This window comes from Leuresthes tenuis, unplaced genomic scaffold (genome assembly GCF_036924035.1).
Source record: "Leuresthes tenuis unplaced genomic scaffold, fLeuTen1.0.hap1 SCAF_23, whole genome shotgun sequence".
NCBI lineage: Eukaryota > Metazoa > Chordata > Actinopteri > Atheriniformes > Atherinopsidae > Leuresthes > Leuresthes tenuis.
This window is the reverse complement of record NW_027325377.1, coordinates 21,933,018-21,938,095: the sequence shown is the minus strand read 5'-3', so window position 1 is coordinate 21,938,095 and position 5,078 is coordinate 21,933,018. Positions and strand designations below refer to the sequence as shown.

General features: G+C 44.3%; 1 protein-coding gene across 4 annotated transcripts in view; it reads left to right on the top strand.

Moving 5' to 3' along the window:
• Positions 1 to 1,141: 1,141 nt before the first annotated feature.
• Positions 1,142 to 5,078, top strand: part of grm8a (glutamate receptor, metabotropic 8a) — a 217,385-nt gene continuing 213,448 nt past the window's right edge. For 2 of the 4 annotated variants that reach the window (XM_072377432.1, XM_072377435.1), the window contains exons 1-2: positions 1,142 to 1,288; positions 1,600 to 1,776. The gene's annotated coding sequence lies outside the window, so the exon portion shown is untranslated. Of the gene's footprint in view, positions 1,289 to 1,396; positions 1,777 to 5,078 lie in introns of those variants that run through there. The other 2 variants (XM_072377434.1, XM_072377433.1) reach the window with 2 other exon arrangements.

Genomic DNA, 5,078 nt, shown 5'->3' with positions numbered 1-5,078 from the left:
GTTCTGAGTGGATTTCTGCCCCCCCCCCCCCCCCCCCCCCCCCCCCCCCCCCAACACACACACACACACGCACATGCACAATTATCACGTTATCCACTTTTAGCACTGTTACCTAGAAACTACAGCTCCCCGCTGCTTCTGGAAATCCGTTAACTTCCTTGAAAAAGCCTTGTCATGGAGATTATTTATAAATTCATAATGGGTATTCTCTTGCAGTGGCCTAAAGGAGACCCTCAGAGATTCCCGATGCCTTCTGATTAATTAAATTTGAATTACAGACATCCTTTGGTCAAGTGTAGAAGTGCTACTTTTATTGGATATTTCATACACATATAAAAATCAATTTAGAATACATAGAAAGCATTTAAAGTATTAGGAGGGAAAAATACCTCTAGTGCTGCTCTGCTATTGATTTATCATGACTAATGCATTTCTTTTTAAATAGTTTATTAACGTAGCTAAATCAAATTTGAATCGTGTTCCTTTATTGTGACATTAAATCCGTTATCCTGTGGCTCATTATTTTTTATAACACCCGCCCCGAGGAACAATTTCTGTACTTTGCATTTTTCAGGTGACAGTAGGACGACCCACACCTGCTTGGTTTAGTGTTGCAACGGCAACGTTGGCCGCGAGATGGCGTCATTGCCTCGCGCCTCTACACCCTCCGCTGCAGTTGCGAATCCACAAATTGGACATGTTGCGCACATCTTCCAACACTGTCACACGAGAGAACACCCGGGTCTTCTTCGATTGCCTGGTCTCTGACTCCACATAGCTTATCAAATTGTTATTACACAGCAGATGGGATGCGGTTCATTTGTTTAATTCCATTCACCACTCAGAGCCAGGGCGCTCTGTTTTTACAAAGGCGGGGATCAATGGGCGCAATGAAAATGGATAGAAGTTCAGGCAATTAAGGCGCAACGCCTGTGTGAGCATATTTTGATGACTTATAAATGTGTTCAAATAACCAAAGCCCTGTATTGTGGAAATCATCGATCCGATTGATCAGTAATAAACTTGATTGAATGGGTGGACTTCGCTGGAGGACGATGGCGCAATTAAGACGATGATTTGGTGCACGCGGTTTGAGCGACGCCTCAGATGCCCCATGCAGCGCGGCTATCAGTCGGCGGCGGAGTCGTGCGCTGTCCCTTTCAGCACCGAAAACCGCGGGGATAGAGGGGTGTGCGCGCGCGTGCGCTGAGCAGTACAAGCGGACTTAAAGGAGAGGGTTTATGCGCAAAGTGCGGGGAGCTTTGAGAGGACTATGGATCCAAATCAGGTGGGTTTTACCAACATTATTGATCAGCGCCGTGTATGATGAATTCCTACGCTCTGTCCCCTCACCCCCCTCTTACTCATCTTCTCTCCCCTCTTTCTCTGTCTGAGATTCAGTCTTGGTTATCGACTTCAACAGAGGCAGTCTCCCTCTATTGTCTCCTTAAACAAGTGCGGAGTTAATAGTTGCATTTTGCGCGTAAAAGCAGGGAAGCTGGTCACGACTGAGCACTTTATCCCCCAGCACCTGCTATATTTTTCATTATTCTTCGCTTTTCGGATGGTCTAAATTTACTTCAAATCCCTCTTCTGCAGTGGAAAAAAGAAACAACCTCACTTGAGGAGGACTGATATTTTCTTGAGGGGTGAAACTGCTGAGCTCCGCAAGGAAGTTGCTTGAGGCGGACACGGACCCAAAGGAGTCTGCGGGGGAGAAGCTGGACCTTCTCTTTTCGCGCATTGTGTGAGGGATTTGGTTTTCTGAACCCAGAGGTATCTAAGTTTGCCCTTACATCTGTGTATTAATTTCTGTGTGTGTGTGTTTTTACACATTTGTTGCCTCCTTACATTCCTCTAGTGAGGTTTTAGTCAGTTATGTCCTGTGCATCGTAGTTGATGGGTGACTAACGTCTTATCGTCATTAAGAGATATGCCTCACTCATGGACAGTATGGTGGGGGTTGAACCGGAGACACTAATTAATGAGAATGACATTTTGCTCTCCCCCACTGGTGCTCCTTCGCTTTTACCGCGGATGGCACTGTCTTAATTAGGGTGCAGTCAGAATACCACCACCGCTGTACAAAATGAAGCCTATAGGGCTCCATAATGAGCATACATGCCCAGACTTTGATCTCGCTTAGTCTTGATTTTGAACCTGTGGGCTGCGTTTTATCTCCAGACACACGACTTCATCTCGTCACGGGCGTGTGTTTCTGTCTCTTGGCGATGAAAGCTGCGTTTATCCATATGAGAAGCAGTCAACGAGGGTTCATAATGACAGAGAAAGTGGAGGTAACATTCGTGAGAAACATTCCTGCTTTTTCAGAGGCAGGAAATGTTATTTTTTTTATAGTGTTGCAGGAAATATTTTGTCATCTCTATTAATATGAATCTGTTCTATTATTTATTTGAAGACCAGCCCATGGTAAATGGGGAATGTGTGAGTAAATGGGGAATGTGTGAGCTCAGTATTTGAGTGGCTCTTTGGCCCATGATCTCGATTAGGAGCAGATGTAGAAAAGAGAAAGGAGGAGATAGTGGATAGACTGACCACAACTCTTGGACAAGAAGAGAGAGAGAGAAGGGGGGTGATTGAGAGAGAACAGGGTGGCAGAAAAGCTATCAATTTCTGAAAAGAGCAGCACTCTCCCACGAGAGATGAAGAGGCCTGCATGCAGAAGGTGATGTGATACAGCAGCAAGGGAGAGGCAGAGGAGACGAGGGCGGAGAATAGTAGCAACAAAAAAGCGGGTAAAAAGAAAGAAGTGGATGGAAGTGAAGGAGATGGTAGGGGGTGAGGGATGACGCAGGGAGGGGAGAAATGGAAATAAAACCAGACTAGAAGGAGGAGTGGGAGACACTCACTTTGACAGCCAGCCGTGGGTGTAAATTAAAAAGAGTGATGAGCCAGCTGAAGCCTTTTGGGGTTTAACCCTCTTCATCTTTGAGCCACAAACCATAACAGCAGGGGAAACCTCCTTGCCTTCCTCCTCTGGCATGTGCGCAGCCATACGGGCAAAGAAATCTGTTTCTTTCAGCTTTCGTAAAGCATCATAAGGACCCTCGTGGGAGTGAGGGACTAATAGCCAGATGATTAGAATAAAATCTGGTTTGTCGTCTGATGTATGAACACACAGGCGAGGATGTCACCTCTTTTCACCCCTCGGAAATGTGAGTGTGAGTGTAAATGAGACACGAAACTTTTAATAACCTCAGAGCCTGCTCACTCACCAGACGTTCACACATTGCCCCGATCAGATTATTTTTCCAGTTGCCCTCTTTAGACATTTGCATGTAGTTACAGCTGGGATGAATGTAAAAGTTTCTAAATTCTAATTTCACTCTGGTTGTATTACAGATTTGAGGGCTCCCTGTCAGATGCCTGCCTCATATTACCATGAAGCAAAAACAGGAGCGGCGATGAACAGATCTGTATGGACCTCATTAGATTTGGAGTCAGATGTAAATCTGAGTTGCATGTAATGTAGTATCAGGTTAGTGACTGGGACCCCCCCCAAGTCTAATTAAAAAGCCCCCTCTGTGTCTGTGCCAAGAGGAGCCTGAATCCAAGGAGAAGGTGTTGAATAAACAATGTTGCAGTGAGAAGAATATGGTGTTGGATGAATCAGAGCAGGATAGCCTATATAAAGCAGGAGTTTTAATCATAGTTGGGGGTTTGGTTGTATGAGTGGCTTTGACCTAATTCCATTTAGAGTGGAGAGAAAGTGATGAATTACTTGGGACAGAATTGAGTAATATTAATTGAGAGTGTGTCTCACGCTGTGATGACATCTGAGTCCAAAACCTGTTTGTGGTCCTTCTGGGTAAATTCATGCTGGGCTGGAGAATGTTTCAAAAAGTTTTATAAATGCTTATTTGCCGTCAGTGTGGACTTACATTGAGAGTTTGGAATGATAGTTAGGAATTTGATTCAGCAGAAACAGAGGTAGTTCAAGAACAGGACGTGGATCTTAATCCAGGTCATACAGCCAAGACTTGGTCAACTATAGCTAAAGAGCTTTGAAAAAGCTTTGAAAAAGCCTCAAGATCAGGTGCTCAACAGACTCTTTAGATCTAGGGCCTTGTTTGCTTTGTCAGGTTGGTTTCCGTGCCTTGAATATAACCAAAGCTGATCTGTTCAGAAGAAAAGGTTGAGTGCCATCCCTTGAGAATTTTTATTGTGAGATCTTTTTTTTCTTCATGCATTTGTTTCTCTCTGCTGTGTTTTTTTTTTAAAATTTGTCTCCCATTCTCTTCCTTTTTTGTCCTTGTGCATCTTCTCTGGCTTTGCTTCTTGGTTTATCAATCCAGAGCTGTATTCTATCTGCTCATCACTCAACCAGGATACTCGCTCCTTCTTGTCTTTATTTCTTTGCATGATTGTCTCAGTACCTTCAGAGTCAGGCTTTCTTTCCATTAAGTATCCCTTCAATGCTCCTTGTTTTGGAATTTTGTTCTTTGGGCTTTCTAGGTTCCCCAGCCTTAGTTTCCTTGCTGTGTTTTGGGGCATGGAAGCAGGATCTCTGTGCATCACCTGTGGTGAGACATTGGAATTTGAATCTTTGTGTCCTTTTGGCTGTGGCCCGGAGCATGCTTGGATCAGGCTTGTTCCAGTACAGGGACTGTGAGAGTTTCTTGTTATGTTCCTAAGATGCTCCTGAGAAGTTTTTCAGGTTGTGTGGTGGCACATCCTCCTGCTGGGGGAGACGGCTGCTGTCAAGAATTGCCACTGCACCCCTGAAGATGACAAAATTGTTGCTGTTCACTTGAGTGGGCGATAAGTGTCAAACTGACATCCACGTGAATTCCAGGAACTAAGATTTCTCAAACTTTACTGTAATGAGGCCAACAGTTTTATTCAATTTGTATTTATGTTAGGGACCAGGCTACAACTAGACAGGTAAAGACAGGACACAGGAGGTAACAGTAAGCTGTAATGAAACAGTAATTTTGGTCGGTGTTAAAAAAATAAAATGAATGCATGCAAATGGATTTGCAAACAGAATAAGCAGGCTTTCTGTTCCCACCTGTGTTCCATTGCACCAACCTATAGTATACACCAGTAGGCTTTCT